At 49.6% G+C, this 23,504-nt stretch overlaps 1 protein-coding gene across 1 annotated transcript in view; it reads right to left on the bottom strand.

The window, feature by feature from the left end:
- The window catches only part of IL1R2 (interleukin 1 receptor type 2), a 37,070-nt gene extending 28,309 nt beyond the window's left edge, over positions 1-8,761 (bottom strand). Inside the window, exon 1 of the mRNA XM_055539505.1 lies at positions 8,634-8,761. The gene's annotated coding sequence lies outside the window, so the exon portion shown is untranslated. The remainder of the gene's footprint in view (positions 1-8,633) is intronic.
- Between the last annotated feature and the right edge of the window lie 14,743 nt (positions 8,762-23,504).

Raw genomic sequence — 23,504 nt, 5'->3', positions numbered from 1 at the left:
AAGCGTTAGTCACTCAGCCATGTCTGACTTCTGGCAACCCCATGGACTGTAGCTTGCCAGGCTCCTCTGTCCATGGGATTTCCTGAGCAAGAATACTGGAGTGGGTTGCCATTTCCTTCTCCAGGGGATCTTTCTGACCCAGAGATCAAACCTGGGTCTCCTGTATTGCAGGCAGATTCTTTGCCATCTGAGCCATATACTCAAAAGAGACTGAATAAAACCCAGAGAGGCAGAGTTGGACCAACCTAGACCAGAATAACATGAGCTGGCAGCTTAAATTCCCCTTTACTCATTAATAGGAGTGAGAAATGGAGTATTTCCTGCCATATCAGTAAACGAGGATGTCACATTCATCAGCATTTCCAGCCCTCCAGGGCACTCAGGAAGAACACCTTCATGCCCTGGCAACCACTGGGGTGCCGCCACTCTCTACAGTGAGCCCTGAAGAACTCAGGATGTGAAAAAACACAGGATACTGGCTGTGTGTTTTGAGATGCATATGAAAGGAATGATTTCAGTGAGCCCAGACTCTTGCATCTTCCCATACACAGGAGGGCACTGGATTCCTTCATTTGACATTGGTTTTCTGTAATTCACAAAAATCCTTTTGATGTTCAGACTACCTACCCTTTGTTGCAAACTCCTATACAACCTAACTCCTCCCCACCACCTCCTCAGAGTAATTCTCTCAGGGTTAGTTGAGATGCTGTCTCCCAGGCCTGAAGTCCTAAAAAATTCCCATCAAATAAAACATAGCTCTGAACTTTTAGGTTGTGACTATTTTTTAAGTTGACAGAAGCCTCAGGAACCAAATGAGATTCTTATTAGAAAAATTATTAAAAGCTCATTTTTGTGACATCAGCTTGCAGTGAGTACAAATATTCACCCCCATACATATATTTTAGAAATATTTCCTCCCCAAGTTATTAAGCTGTCAGAACAGAGGAGATTTTTCTTTTTATGCTTCAAAAGATCATCTCTTACTCCCTGGAAAATATGCCCACCCAGAATGGCTTGTCCCCTAAGGGTCACAGAAGGCATAATTCCCCCCCCAGCCCTGTGCCCAGCACAGACAAGAGAGCAGGTGAAAATCAAGCCAAAATAAACCAATCACTCTAGGAAACCCAAGCGATTCTGGTCTATTGGGTGTGGGGAGAGTCCTTGGCACAAGAATCCCCAGTCATTAGCCTGAAGGCAGCCCAGAACTGATTGGACTGTCCACCAACTCAGGAAGTCCCACCAAGAAACTCTTTGCTCTCCTCTGGGCCCAGAGGGAGAGTTTCTGTTGGAGGGAAAAGGAAAAAAGAGGAATGAGTTTTTCTTTTCTTTCCTGAGCCCAAAGAAGATAAAAAGAACAGTGAGCAGGCCTGGCCACTCTTAGTTTTTACTTTAATTGCTCCTAATCTGTAGTCTGTAACTAGGTTTGCGTTTCTGCCCCCCAGCTCACATTTTGCACCTGTTATCCTTTGACTCTATGCTAATTACATCCTATATCTGCTCACCTTTACAGCACTCTCCCCACAGATCACCCCTTGTAGCTTTTCTCTTTTTTACATTATAGAAAGAAGGCCCAGTACAACACACAAAAGACAGTAGACCCAACTACCAGACTACCAGACTGCCGGCCTCAATTAACAGACTCCCTGATGCCAGCCTATGACTGTTTTTAAAACAATGCAAGAGAAAAAATACAGGGCAGGATCACCTAGCCCTGACTGTGAGCACTCATCTAATATAAGCCCCCAGGTTCCTCATGGAAGGGGGACACAGTTCTTGAGGCACGAGCCTATCATGTTCTCCCCCTCCGCCAGCTGAGGATTAAAGCTGCCTTTCTATTTCCTCCAAACTCTGTGCTTTTTTATTCCACTTCGGTGGGCAGAGAAAGCCAAGATTTTGGCGGCATTCCCTTCACACACATGTGCTCCCTCTGGCTTCTCCCAGGCGGCCAGGACAGCCAGATCCATCCCTGGTGTGAGACAAGCATCCTGAAGCTGAGCTATCTGAAATTCTGCCTCCTCTCTGGCAACACAGGGGTTGACAGACTCAGGTTCCCAACATCTGGACCAGTGCTACCTTGAGGCGCACAAGGAATTTCACTTCTCTGTACCCTTGAAGTTAGGCATGGTCACAGGACTGGTTATCATAAGAAGGAAGCAGGAAGGACATGGGTCAGCCCCAGGAGTTTTATTTCTGGTTGCCCACCCCCCCCAGCTCTCTCATCTACCATGGTGAACCCTGAGCCCTTGTTGCTGGATGGCGGCCACCTAGGATAGTCAGGACACCCTGATAGGAGGCTGAGGTTTACTTCTATCCATGGGTCCATTCCCTTGTTCCTGAGTGTCTGTTTTCCCTTTGGTCATGTACGGATGTGAGAGTTGGACCATACAAAGGGCTGAGTGCCCAAGAATTGATGCTTTCAAGTTGTGGTGCTAGAGAAGACTCCTGAGAGTCCCTTGGACAGCAAGGAGATCAAACCAGTCAATCCTAAAGTAAATAAATCCTGAATATTCATTGGAAGGACTAATGCTGAAGCTCCAATACTTTGACCACCTATGTGAAGAGCCAACTCATTGGAAGAGACCCTGATGCTGGGAAAGATTGAAGGCAGGAGGAGAAGGGGAAGACAGAGGATGAGATGGTTGGATAGCATCACTGACTCAATGGCTATGAGTTTGAGCAAACTCAGGGAGATAGTGAAGGATAGGGAAGCCTGGTGTTCTGCAGTCCATGGGGACGCAAAGAGTTGGACACAACTTAGCAACTGAACAACAACAAATAGAAACACCAATTTTTCACCCCAGCACTTGTGTTGAGATAATCTGAGGCCAATGTTGTCTACAAAAGTTCTCTTTAGGCACAGCAATCCATGGAAAGAATGAGGACATTGGATTTGCTTTCTATTGCCCTGGAGCAAAAGATCACAGACTCAGTGACGTGAAACCAAGCCCCATTATAAGCTCACATCACTGTGGGTCTGCCTGCTTAGATAGATTCCGTTCAGGGTCCCACAGTGAAGTGAAAGCCGCTCAGTCGTGTCCGACTCTTTGCAACCCCATAGACTATACAGTCCGTGGAATTCTCCAGGCCAGAATACTGGAGTGGATAGCCTTTCCCTTCTCCAGGGGATCTTCCCAACCCAGGGACTGAACCCGGGTCTCCTGCATTGCAGGCGGATTCTTTACCAGCTGAGCCACCAGAGAAGCCCCACAGGCAGATATCAAAGCTTGGGGTCCCAGCCCACTTGCCTGGGGCTGTTGGCAGAATTCAGTTCCTTGCAACTCTGCAGCTGGGGACCCCACTTTCTTGCCAGCTGTCAGCCAAGGCCACTCTCAGCAACTAGGGACCGCTGCCACTTCCTGCAGTTTGATTCCTCAGAGCCAAGGGACAATCTCGGCTCTACTTCACATCTCTCTTACTCTGGACTCTGATCCCAGATCTTCTTTTAAAGAACTAAGGGCTTCCCTGGTGGTCCAGTGGTTAAGAATCCACCTGCCAGTGCAGGGGACATGAGTTCAATCCCTGGTCTGGGAAGAACCCACATGCTGCAGGGCAACTAAGCCCATGAACCACACACACCATAGGAGCCCAGACACTCTAGAGCCTGTGCTCCACAACAAGAGAAGCCCACACACCTCAATTAGAAAGTAGCCCCCACTCACTGCAACTAGAGAAGGTCCATTCGCAGCAAGAAAAGCCCAGCACAGCCAAAAATAATAAATAAGGAGCCCAACTGGTTGTGCCAGGTTGGTCTTCTATTTGATTAACTTCAAGTCAATTGACTGGAGACCTAAAATACATCTGCAAAATTCCCTCTCCTTTGCTGCATATGGTCCCCTAATTGTGGGAAAGCCATTCCATAATGTTTGTATAACCCACTCTCATTCAAGGGGAGGGGCTTAGACAAAGCATGATCAGTGAGGGGTGTCTTATAATTCTGCCAACCACAGACAGTTAAGGAAGCATTCTGATGACTATTAGCTCTAGAAAATTTAGGGCACGTCCAAAGCCATATGTTAACTTCCTTGCTCCCAGATAAGAAAACTTTGTCTCAAATATTCTAAAGCCTTCCTACTCAAGTTGTGGTCCCTGGACCAGCAGCATGGACATATGTCACTTATGAGAAATGCAGAATCTCCAGCCCCAGCCCAGACCCAGGGGACCAGAATCGGCTGTTCTTCACCAAGACTCGCATGTGATTTGAGAAGCATTGATATTTAGGCCTGGCTTATCCTTAAACAAAGTAGGCAGATACCCACAGGAATTAGGAGCAGAGATAATGCTAAGTCCCTGTGCCTCTGATCACGCCAGCCCTCTCAGAGTGGTTTTGAAGCTTTGAGGTCAATGTCTCATAATCTGACGACGATGATGGTGAGGATGGTGATGGCAGCTAGCATTTCTTGAACACCCCCCACGTGCCAGGCACTGGGTGAAGTCTTGACATGTATGATTTCTTTTAATGTTCCCAGTACTTTATAAACTAGATATTATTATTTTCCTTTTAGAGATAAAGACATTGAGGCTTACAGATGTTCAATAACACCTCCAAGGAAATACAAACAGAAGTGGTGGAGCCAGGATTTGGCCCTCGTCCCTTTAACTTAAGGGTGATGTGATCTGATTGTCACAAGGTGTCAAAGCTACACTGGGAATCACAGACTGGGGGTCACAGGCCTGTTCAACATGTGGGTGTATATCTTCCAGTCAGAGTGGTTGCGCTGTCTTCCGTTAAATGTCTTTCCAAGGGACAGACTCATTGCCCTGGGTCACAGGCCCTGTCACTCACAACCTCACAGATTTGACTTACTTCCTGGCCCCTGAACACACTCAGACTAGCAATCCCCAATTAAGCCCAAGCACTCTTAAATTTCCTCTTGACGTGTCATGAAAAATTTGAGTGAAATGGGTACTATCCCAAACCATTTTTAAAATAACAAAAGAACCCCTGCTTTCTAATCCATCCATTTCATCAAATAAATGAAACATCCAAAAACATAAAGTTATATGTCCAAGTCACGTAGCAAGATAATATCCCAGTTTTAAACGGGGCTTTTTTGGCCCATAATCAAGTGCCATGGTAACTGACCTCCTATGTTTAGGAAATTATTTATGTTTCATAGGAGGTTCTTAACTCAAGTATGCTCCAGAAATGTTTCCATGGAGTTCCATACAGATTCTCAGATTTCTCTCTGTTCATGCTACTGGTGAATCAAATGCCCATTTATCTAATGAGAGTCAATCAGATACATAACAGGTTCAGAACCCAGGTTCTGAGGGGAGACTTAGATGTTTGTGAAAAAAGAAATGTAATTTTTTCCCATCTAAGTTCACAGACTCCTAGAATTCTAAGCCCCTTCAGTGGACCCCACATTAAGAATCCCTCCTCTGGGACTTCCCTGGTGGGCCAGGGGGGTAAGACTCCGTGCCCCCAGTGCAGAGGGCCTGGGTTTGATCCCTGGTCCAGGAACCAGATCCAACATGTCACCGCTAAGATCCAACATGCTGCAAATAAAGAGCTTGCGTGCCACAACTAAGGTCTGATGCAGGCAAATAAGCAAATAAATGTTAAAGAAAAAGAAGTCCCTAAACAGTTTATACAAGTGCAGCAGTGAGGAACACAGCAGGTAGAACAGGGCAGTGGATATCGGCCTCGGCTACACATCAGAAGTGCCTGGAAAGCTTTAAAAACTAAAGATGCCGAGCCCCTCCCCTCAAAGGTCCTGATGTAATTGGTCCCAGGTACAGAGAGTTTTAAAACCTCTCCAGGGCATTTTAATGCTCAACCAGGGCTAAGAACGCTGGAGCAGGTATTCTGAGAAGCTAGAGAATCAACACCATCCTCATCACTATTTTCCTTGTGACCCCATCAACTGGAAACTTCCATATCCCTTTCATCTTTTCGCTGTCCTCTTCCTCCCTCCTTCAAGCAATACGCCTTGGTGAGTGGGGAACAAAATTGAGAGGACCCTGAGGTCTGGTTTCGACACTGATATACTCACTTGTTCCAGCTGCTTGCCTCTGGACATGAGATCTCTTAACCTCCTAAGGAAGCGGTTCTCCAGGTCCCCAGACCAGTCACCTCAGCACCATCTGGTAACTCAGGAGCACTACAGGTCCTCAGCCCCTTCCTCCCCGGCACCTGCTGAATCCAAAACCCTGAGCGGGCTCAGCCATCATTTGAGTAAAGTCCTCCAGGTGATGCTGAAACAAGCTCAAGTTTGAGAACCTCTTGTCAAAGGCACTGTCATGATCAAGTATCCCCCATGTACAGAGCAGGTGAGTCTAGTGGTTACGAATGTGCCTTGCAACGCGGGGTTCGATCCCTGGTCGGGGAAGATCCCACGTGCCACGGAGCAACTAAGCCCGTGTGCCAAAACCACTGAGTCTGTGCTCTAGAGCTCGGAAGCTGCAACTACTGAAGCCCGCGTGCACAGTCTGTGCCCCACAACGAGAATCCACTGCAACGAGAAGCCTGCGTACTGCAACGAAAAGTAGCCCCCACTCACGCAAGTAGAGAAAGCCTGCACGCAGCAACGAAGACCCAGCACAGCCAAACATAATAAATCTTCAAAAAAAAAAGCCCATCTGAAGCTACACTGCATGCTTTTACTACTTCGGTTGTGCTATTGCTAGATGCCACCTCTGCCATCCTAGCTCTGAGCATTCCTGATCACCCAGGTGTTGACTGTCAAACAGCCTGGCTTTGAGGGGCTGGTGGGAGTAGAAACACTGAGGGGAGAGGGGGAAGGTCAGCTGGCAGCATGGAAAGAGGGGTCGCAGACCAGCTGGGAACAAATGAGGCAGTGACTGAACTGCCCATTCCACCTGAATTCCCTTCTTGCCCATTAGGATAACCAGATAGGTTAAAAAGTGGGAAATACCATTAAAACGGACAAGATTGTTATGAGGTTTGAAGGAAGGTACACCTTCTATGATGCATGTGGGAGGAGCCCCCCTCACCACCCCTGCCTTGTTTGGAAGGCAGAGCTCAGGGAAGGGTGAACTGGGGGGCATGGAGGGCGCCCTATCACCCCACTGCAGACAGCGAGCTGCGGGAGGAACTCCGAAGGGCAGGTCACTCAACGGCCTCAGTTTACCAGAAACTCAGAAGGATGACAAGCCCTGACCCGGGATCACACAGCATTAGAGGCAGAGTGGGGCCAGGGGCTCCCAAGGGAGCTGGGAGCCAGGGAGAGGACAGGCTTCCAAAGCGGAGTTTGGATTTGAGAAGGAGGACGGTTAACACAGAGAGAAAACATTCAGATGGCGCCCCCTGTGCCTGGCACTGCACCAAAGCTCCATGTGGGTTGGATTCATACTCTGCTGGGCTTCCCAGGTGGCACTAGTGGTAAAGAACCCATCTGCCAACGCAGGAGACATAAGAGATGCAGGTTTAATCCCTGGGTTGGGAAGATCCCCTAAAGGAGGAGGAAATGGTAACCCACTCTAGTATTCTTGCCTGGAGAATCCCATGGACAGAGGAGCCTGGCAGGCTACGGTCCATGGGGTGGCAAAAGAGTCGGACACAACTGAAGCCACTTGGCATGAATGCACGCATCCTCACCACTAGCATTACGATTTACAGGTGGGGACACAGCAGGAGCCAGAGGGTAAAAATAAATTGCGTGGTGTACTTAATGATAATTGAAGGTAAAAATGACTTTATAGAAAATCATGCCCAGTTTTATCATTACATCACAGGAATAGAGCAAGGGATAAAGGTAAGCTTAACGTTTCCTGACTGCAGATTACTGGTGGGTTGCTGGCCTTTGGGTGGACCATCTCTATTGATGGTACTCCTGATTCATTCAAGTACAGGGTTCTTAAAAGACAGTCACCATAGAAACACACGCATGATGTCATACAATTATAACAGGCACAGCCGGACTTGAACCTGGGCCCTTCAGCCTCTGGGACTGGCACTTAAACACACTCTGCCTTCTGCTCTTCCAAGGCGGCCAGAAGGTTTGGGGCTCAGCCAACCCTGAGAGCTCAGATGTTAGAAAAGTTACTCATACTTTGGAAAAGAAAGCATCCCGTGATCTTTCCCAAGAGGAAAGCCTCTAAGCTCAGCGTAAGTCCCAGAGGCACAGCCTCCCCTGAGCCAGAGACAGACCCTCTCAGGCATTCCTCCCCTATTCCTGATTCCATGGCAGTTTTGCCTGTCACTCCAATCACAGCGACAGTAAAGAATCTGCCTGCAATGCAGGAGACCTGGGATCGATCCCTGGGTCAGGAAAAGCCCCTGGAGGAGGGCATGGCAACCCGTGCCAGTATTCTTGCCTGGAGAATCCCATGGACAGAGGAGCCTGGCGGGCTACAGCCCAAGGGGTCACAAAAGAGTCAGACAGGACTGAGCGACTTTCACTCAGTCACTCCAATCGTAGAAAGTCCTTGGAAATCCTCTGATCCAGACCCTTTCTTGACAGATAGAGAAACTGAAACTGCAAAAGGTCCAGGTCACCTTCCCATGGGTGGGAAGGTCACAGAGAGAGGGGAGCCACCTGGAGGAGCCATCTGCGGGCTAGAGACATCAGGGAAGCTTCCTGAGGTTCCCTGGAGAAATGATGGAGCCCAGGCGCCCTGACTCCCAGATTGAGCCCTCCCCCCCTTACCTGCTGCTCTGCAGTGCTCACCTGGAGCTTGTCTCCTGGGAAGGCTGCCAGGCCTTTCACCTTCAGTGGAAGCTCAGATGTCGGGCAGGAATTTATATCCTCATTGTCCAGGGATTTCCCAATCGGGCTTGCGTCCCTCCCCCGACTGGGTGGCTGTGAACACACCTTTTCCCTTCTCACTGAGAGCGCCCTCCGAGCTGCAGCTCTGGGTGTGTGATCACTCAAATGGGGAAGTGGCAAGGAAACTCTGTGTGAGTTTCCCTATTTTTTGTGACTCGCTAAAACTTGCGTACTTCCAGCTGCGAGGTGATTTTACAGGGATGTGTATTTTGCCCGGCCACAGTCCTGTTCAAGAGGAAAAAGAGGACTTTGGAACTTTAACCAGAGACAGAGTTGCTGTTTCCCCCATGAAGTTCTTCTGGGGGTAGAGAATCCCCACCCCCAGTCTTATGTGATGTTTAACTGTTAGTGAAGGAAGAAGGTGGTTTTTCCAAATATTTATCAGAGTTTGTGGAATTTGGCTGAGTAATCTGTACCCTGGAGGTGGAAATTCATGTCTGTGCAAGACAGATGGCGGTAACTCTCCCCTTAGGAGCAGTCCCTGGAGCTAGAAAGGATGGAGTCCCAGGGAGAGGATGAGCCTGGACCCAGGCTGGTGCTGGGGGATGGAAAGGAAAAACACCCTTCCAAATGTCCTTAAAAATCCCTGTTACTATCCTAACGGATACTTTCTGATTTATTCAGATACTGATGTTCTTAAAGGTGAAAATGCAGAAACAGAAATCTTTGTAGAGAAATCTTAGGAATTTCATACTCAGAGCAAATGGTTCAGAGTCAAAAGCACCCACTGACCCTAGTTTTATTCTTCTGCTGACAAGGGAGGTAGGGCTTCCCTGGTGGTAAAGAATCTGCCTGACAATGCAGGAGATGTGAGTTTGATCCCTGGGTTGGGAAGATTCTGCTGGAGAAGGAAATGGAAACCCACTCCAGTATTCTTGCTTGCTAAGTCCCAAGGACAGAGGAGTCTGACAGGCTACAGTCCATGGGGTCTCAAAGAGAGTTGGATATGACTTAGCGACTGAACAACAAGAAGGAAGGTAATTCTCGGGGGTCTCAACTCAGATGGATAAATAAAATCTAAGAAAAACACCATGTTGGAGCAAGACGGAGACTTTGAGATGGTCAAATCCATCCTCCAGTTTAAAGCAGAACAAACTGAGGTCCAGGCATATGGGGTACCACAGGTGAGCTTACTGGATTAATTTAGTGTTTGTATAACTTCATGATGAGGTTCTTATGGAAGCTGTCTGTTTGTGTGAGTTGCTCAGTCATGTCTGACTCTGCGACCCCATGGACTGTAGCCCACCAGCTTCCTCTGACCATGGGATTTCCCAGGCAAGAATATTGGAGTGTTGCCATTTCCTTCTCTAGGGGATCTTCCCAAGCCAAGAATCGAACTTGGGTCTCCGGGAGCTGGGAATACCCACCAAAAGAGTTTATTAGGCAAAGAGTAAATGTTACACTGTATCCCTGTTTAATCTTTTTCCAAGGACCAGTTGAAAGGGGAATATTTGTTTCTGTCCCATAACTTTAACATGGTAAGATCAAAAAGTATGCTACAAATTTGCAGTCCAGCCAAAGAAGTTCCAAGGGTGTACATTCACCCCAGCAGGTAAATCTCACCAAACACCATCATCACCCCCGGATGAAAGGCATGTCAATAACTGAATCCTCTCCATACTGCCACTGTGGTCAGCCAAACACACAAGTCCAGCTGACCCGCCTCTTCGGGATCCTAGTCACTGAATAGCACAGGGCAGCCCACATGAATAGTGCAGAAGAGAGGAACTGAAATCAGACCATGTGCCTTTGGCCATGCTGCAGGGTAACTGCTTATCTTATGGTCCATAAAGAGGAATTTACACAACCTCAGTTTTTTCTATGGGAAACCTTGATCCTCAAGCCACAAGAACTGTTTGAATAGTCCTTTTAAAAAACTAATACTTCAGGGAATTCCCTGGCAGCTGGGTGGTTAAGGGGCTTCCCTGGTGGCTCAGATGGTAAAGAACCTGCGTGACTCCAGGCTTCCACTGCAAGGGAAAACAAGTTCAGTCCATGGTTGGATACAGAGTGAAGTAAGCCAGAAAGAAAAACACCAATACAGTATACTAACACATATATATGGAATTTAGAAAGATGGTAACAATAACCCTGTGTACGAGACAGCAAAAGAGACACTGATGTATAGAACAGTCTTATGGACTCTGTGGGAGAGGGAGAAGGTGGGAAGATTTGGGAGAATGGCATTGAAACATGTAAAATATCATGTATGAAACGAGTTGCCAGTCCAGGTTCGATGCACGATACTGGATGCTTGGGGCTGGTGCACTGGGACGACCCAGAGGGATGGTATGGGGAGGGAGGAGGGAGGAGGGTTCAGGATGGGGAACACATGTATACCTGTGGCGGATTCATTTTGATATTTGGCAAAACTAATACAATTTTGTAAAGTTTAAAAATAAAATAAAATTAAAAAACAAAAAAACTAATGCCTCAGACTCACAGCCATTCAAGCCAGTCTGCAGGGGCCCGCAGCAGCACAGGTTGACCTCATTTTACCGGACTTTGTTTTATTTAGCAGATACTGCATCTATCACACATTGAACGTTTGCAGCAACCTGGGTTCGGACACGTCTAGGGGTGCCACTTTTCCAATAGCATTTGCTCACTTGTGTCTGTTTCACATTTTGGCCATTCTCCACAAGTATTTCACATCTTTCATTAGTATTACAGTTGTGACAGGACTATTGCAAAAAGGTGATGATCCACTGAAAGCTCACATGATGCTCAGCATTTTTTAGCAAGAAAGTATTTTTCAGTTAAGAGATGTACTTTTTTTTAGACATAATGTTATTGCATGCTTAATAGGTTACAGTACAGTGTATTACACTTTTATATACACTGCGAAACCAAAAAAAAAAAATCCACGTGACTCACTTTATTGCGAGATTCACATTATTGCGGAGGTCTGGAACCCACCCTGCAGTACCTTCAGGGCTTCATTTCTGCCTCCTCCTTCCCGTGCAGAGTTTCTCCACCAAGTGATGGGAAATAAACACGGCACAGCATGTTCTGTGCCATCTCGAAACCTCTGAGGTTTGAGGTGAAGGTTACCCAGGATGTTTACTGCAAGGGTTGAAGCAATGAGTCTTCATCTTTTTAGACTCAGGAGGACTTTTCAAAGTCCGTTCTGGTTCAGAAATCAGCAGCGTCCTCTGCAAACCTGGCAGCAAGATTCCCCCCACCACCTCCCTTTTCTTCCTTCCTTACAATGATGTGGAGGCAGAGGTTGGGGGTGATGAGAGGGGAGCTGGAGGCAAGAATGCTGTGGTTTGGCCACTGTGATGTGTATTACAACATGGGCTACTGGTCCCCAGTTTAATGGGACAGCCTCTGCCATAGTATCCCCATAGATCCACTCATTCTTTTCTATATAATTTTATTTATTCATTTATTTTGGGTCGTGCTGGGTCTTCGGTGCTTTGTGAGGGCTTTCTCTAGTTGCAGCGGGCAGGGGCTCCTCTCCGGTTGTGGCGCACAGGCTTCTCATCGCGGTGGCTCCTCTTGTTGCAGAGCACAGGCTCTCGGGTGCACGGGCTCAGTAGCTGTGGTGCACGGGCTCAGCAGCTGCAGTTCCCAGGACCCAGAGGACAAGTTCAATAGTTGTGGCACACAGGTTCAGTTGCTCCGCGGCATGTGGAATCTTCCCAGACCAGGGATCGAACCCATTTCCCCTGCATTGGCAGGCAGCTTCTTACCCACTGTGCCACCAGGGGAGTCTCACTCATTCCTATCAGATCAGAGTTCTTTCATTTTGATTCAAGAAAATACGGTCATCAAATCCACAGGATTGATTTAGTAATCAGACCCCGTAAAACTGAAAATTCTAAGGCCTGCTCTGGTCAGCGGGACAATTACAGAAAAAAAAAACTCTATGTCTTATTCACAGAGGCAGGAGAAAATCATTCCCTTCCGATAAATACTTTACAAGTTAGCAAACTAAAAATGAAAATATATACTGCAAACAGGCTTCCGCCTTCTCCGCTACAAAAAGAGAGGGCTGAGTTCAGTGAGTGCTGTATTAGTTTACTTCAGCTGCTATATTAAGTCATCACCAACTATGGCTAAAAAAAACCGTCTGATCTTCTAACCGCTCTGGAGGTCAGAAGTCCACGGTGGGCTCCCGGAGGTGGCAGTCAAGGGGGCAGCAGTGCCTCGGTCCTACTGAAGGCCCAGGGGGCGCTCCTCTCACCTTTCCCATCTTCTGGAGTGGTCCTCACTTCTCCCCAGCACATCACCGTCTCCTCCCTGCTCCCAGCAGCAGGTGGCTGTTTTTCTTGACCTTCTCTCTCACTTTTGAGGACTCTCTTGGCTCTATTTGTGTGTGCATGCTCAGTGGCTCAGTCGTGTCCAACTTTTGGCAACCCCATGGACTGTAGCCTGCCAGGCTCCTCTGTCCATGGGATTTCCCAGGCAAGAATACTGGAGTGGGTTGCCATTTCCTTCTCCAGGGGATCTTCCCAACCCAGGGACAGAACCCAAGTCTCCTACATCTCCTACACTGGCAGCTGGGATCTCTACCACTGAGCCACCTGGGAAGCCCCAACTCTATTGGGGGCCCACTAAAATAATCCAGGAGAATCTTCCCACCTTTAAGTCCACAACCTAATGACACCCATAAAATCCCTTTTGCTATAGAAGATATCAAAATCACAGGTCCCAGGGAGGAGGATGCTGGCGTGTTTTGGGGACCATGGCTCACCGTCAAGAAGCGCAAAGGTTCCTTTCCATTCTCAGAGTCTGTGCCTGACGACGCTACCCAGTGTGGGACACTGGTCTGCACACGTGTGGCCTGGAACAACGCGGTTCCCATCACACCTATGGGCCCAGGTTGTCTAGATGGTGTGGCTTAGAGAGAACGCACAGAGCACTTGAGAGCTACAGGAGAGACTTTGTTTTGTATTCAGTTCAGAGATCAGTCTTCATTGTGGAAAGGCCTGTTCTTCCCAGCTTGCCCTTGGCTTCTTCCTCCTCGCCCCGGTTTCAGAGACAGATACTCAACGGGATGAGGACACGAAGGGCCACTGCCCATTCTCCCCTCCAACCTGCCCATGGGGCCTGGAGCATGGACAGAGGCCAGCTGGACACTGGACCCATGTCACGCTGATGCTCCCTCCCCAGGGCGCCCAGCCCAGACCCCCTGGTCCTCCTTCTACAGACCAAGCCCTCCCCCTGCGTGGGCGCGGGAGGCTCCAGCAGGCCCCTCCTGGTCTGATTCGAGGCCTCCTGTCCCATAACTGTACCCCTGCCTCCCTTAACCTTACCCTCCACCTTCAGGCCAGGGACACAGGGCCAGCACTGGGGATGTGGGCGGTCCAGGAGAAGACCCCTAGAAGCCGAACCCCCAGGGCACTGCCAGGTCACTCGTGGAGGACGAGCCCTGCTCCCTGCTCAGTGGCAGGGGTAAAGAAACACTCCATTGCCTTGCAACCAGAAAGAGGAAGATCGCATCACAGAGACTTGATTTCTGTAATGAGTGACACAGGATTATTCACCATATGGGATTCCACTGCTGAGAATCAGCCAGGCGTCCGCCCACCCAGGGTAGGAGGATGATGTGCCGCTGGCAGCCCTCCTTGCCTCCCAGTCTGGTCCAAATGGAGAGGGAAGTTTCCAGATCTTGCCTCCCCATCCCACACCACCCACCTCCTTTGGCCTTGATACCCCTGCAGTCTCCACAGTCCGCCCCCAGCCCCGCTCCCACTGCATCATGGGACCCTCCTTTGCTTTCTAACAATCACAGTGACACACAGGCACGTGCTCAGCTGACACCCAAGTGCCACGCTTCTGGGAAGCGGTGATGGCGGGGCCTGAGTCATCCTGCCGGGCCCCAGGTGCACCCACGGCCGGCTCATCCATGTGTCACGTTACATAAGAAACCCCACCTGGGCACAGCACCTGCCAGCCCTCCCAACAGGCATGCAGGCTTCGGGCTGAGCCAGCTTTGATTTGTCATTTTCGGGACACTCCAGCTCCCCAGGCAGGCTGTCAGAGGCGGGCTCCGCAGGCTTTGGCAGCTGGAAGGAAGGCTCTGGTGCAGTGAATCACACGAAGAGATTCCTTGGTGTCCCGTCAGGAGGTACCTTCCATGTGGCTCCGGTCACCCCCTTGCCCCAGCACACCCCACGCTGTTACACTTGTCCCCTGAGGGCTTGTAAGGGGTCCATGACCTCGCACGGCAACAGCTGGTCTCAGTCCATAAACCCTGAGCAAGGGACCCCTTCCTCACCTAAAGAGGAAAAGGAAGGGGACACCCCTAATCTGGCATCGGAGAGACTGGCTGAGCTTGGAGGACAAGAGGCAGTGACACCCCAGCGCATAATTTATAGACTGGACAGTGCTTTTAGGAGAGAGACTTTAAAATGGATTTGAACCTCAGAGCCAACACCACTCCCCACTGCCCATTTCTCTGCGAACCATCCTGGATTAACCAAGTCTTACATTAATCAGGTCTGTGTTTTAGCTTTGACATCTGGGGCCTCTCTGACCCTTCCGTGGACTAGCCAGTTCCTAGAAGTTCCAATCACAAACCCACAAGTGTGCCTCTCAAATACAAACCAACCAGCCCAGAGCCCACATCCCAGCCACCCCCAAATGTGTTCCCTGCCATGCGTTCAGTTCCCCCCTTTGTTGTTGTTGCTATTGTTCAGTCACCCAGTCATGTCTGACTCTTTGCAACTCAATGGACTGCAGCATGCCAGGCTTCCCTGTCCTTCACCATCTCCTGGAGTTTGCTCAAACTCATCTCCAGTGAAGCGACGAGGCTATCCAACCATCTCATCCTTTGTCGTCCCCTTCTCCTCTTGCCCTCAATCTTTCCTAGCATCAGATCTTTTTCAGTGAGTCGGCTCTTCATATCAGGTGGCCAAAGTCTTGGAGCTGCGGCATCAGTCCTTCCAATGAATATTCAGGGTTGGTTTCCTATAGGATTGACTGGTTTGCTCTCCCTGCAGTCCAAGGGACTCTCAAGAGTCTTCTCCAGCACCACAGTTTGAAAGCATCAGTTCTTCAGGGAACCCATTTCTCCCCCAGATAGAATGCCTTTTGAAGCATTCCCATCTCCTCTGGGTTGAGAAAAGCAGAGCAAAACACTTTTTTCTCTATCTTGTCAGGGCTAACCCAGAGCTCAGCGAAGGCCATACCAGTATAGAGGGCATAGCAAGTGCCCCAGCTGGAGGAAGGGGGACCAAGGGGCACGGCTAGGAAGCAGAGGGCACTGGCTCAGCAAGAATCAGGGAGGCTGTGACCAAGCCCTGGGGCAGGAATTCTCAAAGTGTGGCCTGGACGACATCAGAGCATCCTGGGAGCTCATTAGAAACGCAGATTCTGGGGACTTCCCTGGTTCAGTGGTTTGGACTCTGCGCTTCCACTGCAGGGAGCACAGGTTCAATCCCTGCTTAGGGAACTAAGATCCTGCAGGGCACATGGCGAGATCAAAAAAATAAATAATACCCTAATGTTCAGGGAATGCAGATTCTGAGCCCCCACCTCAGAGCATCCAATCAGAAACTAGAGAAGGGGGCTTCCCAGGTGGCTCAGTGGTAAAGAATATGCCTGCTGATGCAGGAGACACAGGAGACATGGGTTCGATCCCTGATATGGGAAAAACCCCACGTGCCACGGAGCAACTGAACTTCTGTGCCACAACTGTTGCGCTTGTTCTCTCGGGCTCAGGAACCGCAGCCACAGCGTCACAACTGCGGAAGCCCACGTGCCTAGAGCGCGTGCTCGACGAGAAACCGCTGCACCGAAAAGCCCATGTACCACAGCTAGAGAGTGGGCCTCCGCTCACTGCAACCCGCGAAAAGCCCCTGCGGCAACAAAGATCCAGGCCAGCCACAAAATAAATAAATAAAATTACTTTTCCAAAAAAGAAACTAGATGAGGGACTGAACAACTGGGGCTAGGGAAACACCCCCCAACCCCCGGACGATTCTGATGTGGACAAAACTTGAGACAAGCTATTCCAGGGGTTCTCGTCTCTGCTGCCCCTAATAGGTGTTTGACGAATATCAATGCCAGGGCACTTCCTCACCAATGAGACCTGGACAGGAGAGGTGGGGCTGGGCCAGGCAATACCTTCACGTTCCCGCGTGGTCTCTGTACCACCTGCCAGGGTTGAGAGCTGCTGCCTGAGGACTTGGACTGCTCACAACCACCAGGGCCATGTCTTTGGCTCCTGCAGGGGCAAATACCAACAAGTAAGGAAATTCCAAGCATGATTCACGGAGTACAGGGCCTAAGAAAGACACAGGTGAGGCCAGGTTGCAAGGCTTGATCAGAGGGGTCTGGCAGACAGCTGAGCTTCCAGATCTAATGGCCAACCAGGGGTAGCAGACCCCAGTTCACAGCCACTGAGCTCAGAAAAGACCCAGGTTGGAGGTGGCAGCTCATTCATTCGTATTTATTTTTCTAATATGTTTTTGAGCACCTGCCCCAAGTCAGGTATTATTTTCAGCCCCAAGAACTCACATTCTAGCAGAGGAAAATGACAACAGTAAAGGAGTGAAAGCCTGGGACTGACATATGTACACCATGGACACTATGCATACAATAGATGACTAATGTATAGCACAGGGAACTCTACTCAATACTCTGCTGCTGCTGCTGCTAAGTCACTTCAGTCGTGTCCGACTCTGCGACCCCATAGGCGGCAGCCCACCAGGCTTCCCCGTCCCTGGGATTCTCCAGGCAAGAACACTGGAGTGGGTTGCCATTTCCTTCTCCAATGCATGAAAGTGAAACGTGACAGTGAAGTCGCTCAGTCGTGTCTGACTCAATACTCCATGGTGATCTAAATGGGAAGGAAATCTCGAAAAGAGGGGATCCATGTATACGTATGGCTGATTACTTTGCTGTACAGTAGAAACACAACATTGTAAAGCAATTATAATAAAAACTTTCTAAAAAAGGTTTGCTAAAAGCTCCATTTCCTGGAAAAATTGGCAGGTACTTAAGATGCTAACTGGAAAAAGAAAAATTAAAAAAACAAATTCTTTGTAAAGAACATTTTATGTTAATGGTTCACTTTATAACAAGCGAGATGCTGGGTCAATACCTGATACTGAGGTCCTCTGAGCAGGACAACTCCCTCCATGAGAGTCACTCATATGCCAGTTCTCGCTGGATTCAGTCTGGCAACTGGGATTCATGCCTTCTCACCCGCAGAGTCTGCAGCGCCTCACCTGGGGGTGTCTCAGGCTTGATCTGGCTACACTAGCCCAGTAAAGGTAGTCCTGGCACTTGAAACAGGACTCGGGTGAAATGTATTCTGATTCCATCTGTACCAGAAAGGGTTGCTAAGTGAAAAATAAACAAAATTATAAAAAGTACATGTTATATGTGTTGGAAAAACAGCCATGTGCCATAAAATGAGGATGCATTGATGGCAAATTATAATCGATTCTTTCTTCGGAACACTCTGTTGGCCTGGATCCACTTCCGGAGTGAACCTGACAGGCTTCCAACAGCCTTCAGTACACGCCTTTCCCCTCCCCTGGAGCTGGTATGCTTCTCAAACCCAGGACTGAGAATCATTGGGCAGGAAATGGTCCCCTCCCTGAATCACAGGTTCGTGCCTATCTTTCCAGCGGTTGGATGGAGGAGTAAGACTCCCTTCCCTAATACCCCAAGGAAGCACCACTCACCCCACAGTGGCCAGGAAGACAATGTCTTAGGATCACACACGGGCAGACCTGCCCTCCTAGGCTTGAACCCAGAGGAGTCGACCCAGGAAGGAGTGCCAAGGAATCCCACCTCCAGAGTCCGATAGCCCTGGTTAAGGGACGGGGAAGAATCCGCCAAGTTCCGCGTGATTCAGTCCATCTGCTATTAATCCTCGGGCAACTGGAGCACTCCAGGGGTCCCACCCAGCCCCAAGTTCTGGCTCCAGACCCTGAAAGACAAGGAGGCAGTGGACCCGTTCTAACAAGCCTCAAGGAGCTGTCCAAGTTTGGGCCACCTTGAACCAAGTTCTAGTGGAACTGAGCAAACTGTTCATTGGGGCTTCTTTGGCCAGAATGCCTGGGGTTTTTTCCTTGTAGTTGGAGATTTATAGACCCACAGGTTGTCAGAGTAGGAAGAGGCTCAGTTGCCCCTGCCCAGGGAATCCCCCCACTTTGTAGATGATAAAGCCCTATTGGTGGGATCTCACCAGGTTGAAGACTGAAGCTCTCCCTGGCTCTCTGAGGAGTATCCAAGCCTCACCAGCTTTGAAAACAATTCTTTGAAAAAGAAGAATGAGAGAGTTAATTCCAGATCAGGCTCAGGGCTCTCTGGGAGCAGTCAGCCACACAGAGTGACACTGAACTCCATGCCAGCCTCCCTCAGAGCCACCTCCAGGTCCTAATTCAACTTCACACCCTCAGCAAGCATGTACACCTCCTACAGGTCTGTGACCATGAGGAGGGATAATGATAGGAGTTACTCTCTCTCCCAGGGCAACTACGAAGCTCCTAACTCTGTTCCAAGCATGTTATTTACATATTCGCTTAGTTAATCATCCCAACAGCCCGGTGAGGTTAGTATTAGGATGCACTGGGTTGTCCACAGAGTTCCTTCAGGTTTTCCTGTAAGATGGCACAGAAAAAAATCTGAACTTCTTGGTCAACCCAATATTATCTGTTCTGCAGATAAAGAAAATGAAGTATGCAGATGTCAAGTAACTTGTCCAAAGTAGCTCAAGTTATGGGTCGAATTCTCTTCTTCCAAAAAGATATATTGGACTCCTACCCCCGAGAGTAGCTCAGAATGTGACCGTGAGGCAATCAAGTTAAAGCGAGGATATTGCGTGTCTGACTCTGTGATCCCATGGACTTCAGCCCACCAGGCTCCTCTGTCCATGGGATTCCCCAGGCAATAATACTGGAGTGGGTTGCCATTTCCTCCTCCGAGATGAGGTCATTAGGGTGGGCCCTAATCTAATGTAATTGGTGTCCTTGTAAAAAGAAGTGTGCACACAGAGATGGGCCCACCTGAGGGAAGACAATGTGAAAACAAAAGCAGGAGACGGCCATGTGAGTGGAAGGAAGCACCTTCCAGCCAAGCGAGGCCAAGGATGAGGGCCAGCGACACTGGAGGCCGGGAGAGGCAAAGAAGCACCCTCCCCTGGAGTCACCAGAGGGAACTTGAGCCTGCGAGCACTTTGATCGCTGACCTCCAGGCACCAGAATGGAGACGCTCATTGCTGCAGCTCTAAACCACCCAGGAGAGTAGCTGGGGTTGGGGATGAGCCTCCACCTTGGGCCCTGTGGCTCTGGAGTCCACAGTCCCAGCCCCACCACCCACAGGCTGTAGGGGGAGCTGCCAATGTATCACAGGACACAGTCTAGCCCTTATGCCTGGGGGTGGAGGTGGCAGCCGAGAACTACCGCTGAGAAGAGATTGGCCACGTGGCTCCGATGGCCATCCACAGCCTCAGAAGATTAACACACACCAAGAAAGACAGCAAACACCTCCAACAAGACTGAAACCACCCCCTTACTTCCCGGCATGTAGCAACAGAACTGTTCGCTCCAGAATGTCACATCCCTGCAGACACGGGAGGGGTTTGTTTACCATCTCCTTTTTCTAACTTGTATTTCACTCTGCCAGTTAAGCCTATCACATTCCATCAAGAAGTGAGCAGCTCTGTTGCTCCTCCCAAAGTGGAATGAGGCCAAAGTCACCATGCCTTCCTAGGTCGGGTGGGTGAGATACCCTCTCCACACTCACCCTTCTCAAGCCCGCTCGCCTCTCAGGGTTCAAGCCAGGTCCCACCTCAGCATAGCACAACGGTGGGTGCCTGACGAAAGCCCAGCCCCCTCCCTGCTCCTGGAGAAGAGTCTGTACCCTGACCCTCGACAGTCACCCAGAAACAAAGGCACGGATGCTCAAGTTGTATCAGTCACTAACCTTACCTAACGCACATTTACTAAGAGTTCAAGGAGCTGAACTCTTTCCTGACGGCTCAGTGGTTAAAGAAATCTGCCTGCAATGCAGAAGACACAGGAGATGTGGGTTTGACCCCTGGGTCAGGAAGATCCCCTGGCGAAGGAAATGGCAACCCACTCCAGTATTCTTGCCTGGGAAATGCCAGGGACAGAGAAGCCGGGTGGGCTACAGTCCACGGGGTCGCAAAGAGTCAGACATGAGTGAGCATACTACAGCTTTCTGCTGGTTAATGGCCAGGCATGATTCCTAACCTCTCTGGGTCTGCTTTCCCCTCTGTACATCAGGACAATAACAACATCTCTCCAGGGTTGTTGCAGGGTTAAGTCAGCTTGTAGCAAAGGACCGAGCACAAGCGAAGCACCCACCAAATGCCAACAAGCACACCAAAACTAAGCCCAACTCATGAGCATCCCGGGTGCAAGAAACCAGCCCGAAGTACAGTGACTCAAGGGACCAAAAGACCCCTGGCAGGGGGTGAGATCCCCCTGGAAACAGCACTGTGTCCCCGGGTCTGAGGAAGTGCCTGCCCACCCCCAGCTCCTGGCCACACCCCCAGGGCTGGGACCTGCTTCCTGCAGATGGAGGGGATTTAGGGAGCCTGGGCACCTGGCTCAACGTCGAGTCAGCCCTGCCAGGCCTCTGACCTGGTTCCTTCCAGGCCCTCCTGCCAGGTCAGGCTGGGACCTGCAGACGCTGCTCCCTGGCTGTGCACAGGCATTCAGGTTGTGGGTGGTAGAGGAGATAGGCCAGAGCCAGGAAAAATGGGGCAAGTGCTTACAAGGCACTGACCTTTGTGGAAGGCAAAGTGGGGGCTGGGAGGGGTGAAATGGGCCCTGTTGGCCCAGCCACATCCCTGGGCACCTGCCAGAGTGACCCTGGTGCCTAGCCTGGCCTCTGGGGACAGGTCCACAGACCCCTGGTCCCGATGACTCACGATCAGCTCCACCACAACCCTGTTCCCACGAAGGGAGACAGAGAGCTGATGTTTACAAAGCCCATTTGGTGGTAGGACCGAAGGAACTTCCTGGAAGGTGACATTAGCCGGGACAACTCCAAAGACCGTGACGCCGGCAGCCCCCACCACAGCCAGCTACGAGGTTACAGTAAAAGCAAGCCTAGGACCAACTCTGCCTCACACACACACAGACGTTGTTGAACTAAATGCATTCAGTAGCCAGCAAGGACAAATGATGTTCATAGATTTTGTTCAGTAGGCTCAAGAAAGTTCCAGTGTGCTGCAGACCACCTGGCGGGAACACCCATTCAAGTCAAGGCCAAGCCAGGACTGGGTGGCTGGAACCCACCTGTGATCTGGGATGGAGTCAGGTGAGCAGGCATCATCTCTGAGGGGAGTCCGATATCCTGTTTATCAGGAATGGAGAATGTTCACCTCAGCAGCGAGAGTCCAGGACTCAGTCAATTGTTATCAAGAGGTCACTGTAAGCACTCAAAAGATCCATTCTGACACACATCAAGAGGTCACTATTTTCCCCTCAAAGATCCATCCTGACATTCTGTTGGTTGTTGATTGCGACAGAGATGGGGCATGGCCTTTTCACTAGAAGGCCAACTGACCTTTGGCCTGACCTCTCCTGACCAGAATGCATGCAGGCCCAGAGCACAGGTTCGTCTCAGAACCTCACCCAGACTCCCAGACGCCCATGTGGTTTCAAAGTCAGGTACCCGAGGCATGAGAGGAGGTTGGCCTAACCCCAGGGGTTCCCACCAAAGGCACAAACCTGAATCTAACCCCAGGCAGACATCAGACAGAGAGCAGGAACCTTCCACACACGCCCTCAGCCACACTCTCCTAAAGGGTAAACAGCGAGAAACACAAAGACAGACGGAGAGCTGGTTCCACAGAAGGAGACACGAGAGGACAACCAGATGCTATGAATGACTGCTCCAACAGGGGTCACCGGGACAAATGGGAGAATGGGCATGAGGTCTACAATTGGATAAAAATATTACACGAAGGCCTTCCCAGGTAGCTCAGTGGCACAGAACCCGTCTGCAATGCAGGAGACATAAGAGATGCAGGTTCAATCCCTGGGTCAAGATGATCCTCTGGGGAAGGAAATGGCAACCCACCCCAGTTTTCTTCCTGGAGAATCCCAAGGACAGAGGAGCCTGGAAGACTACAGCCCATGGGGTCACAAAGAGTCGGACGTGACTGAAGCGACTTAGCACACACGCACACATCATGTGAAGGACCTGGTTTTGATCATTTTGCTGTGGTTATATAAAAGGATTCCTTGCTTTCAGGAAATAGACCCTAACGTATTTAAGAATAAAAAGACATGCCCACAACTTATACGGTTTTTGTTACCATAACTTTTTAAACCTTAGAATATTATATATATATATATAATTATATATTCTTATATTAGCATATAATAGCATCACCAAATCAATGGACACGAATCTGAGCAAACTCTGGGAGATAGTGAAGAACAGGGAAGCCTGGTATGTTGCAGTTCATGAGGTCACAAAGAGTCAACTAAGACAGCGACTGAACAACAAGAATTGTTATTCACAATTTTGACAAGAATATTATTTCACATCAGTATACATCAAGCTGGCTCATTCTGTTTTACAACTGGCAGTGTTCTCTTAAATAGATGTGCCATACTGATTCAGCCGTATTGGTAGTGGACGCTGAGGTTGTGTTCTTGGCTTTCACAAGCAATGCTGTAGGAAGAATTCCTAAGGGAGACACAGTGGTGCTCACCTGAGTATCGTCAGGTCCTCTATCAATAGGAACTACATCTCAACCCAAGGACAAGTTACTAGTTATAAAACTATCTGGTCACCTCTTCCCAGACTTCGTCAGCATTGCGT

This window comes from Bubalus kerabau, chromosome 11 (assembly GCF_029407905.1).
Source record: "Bubalus kerabau isolate K-KA32 ecotype Philippines breed swamp buffalo chromosome 11, PCC_UOA_SB_1v2, whole genome shotgun sequence".
NCBI lineage: Eukaryota > Metazoa > Chordata > Mammalia > Artiodactyla > Bovidae > Bubalus > Bubalus kerabau.
This window is presented reverse-complemented; position numbering and strand designations above follow the sequence as displayed.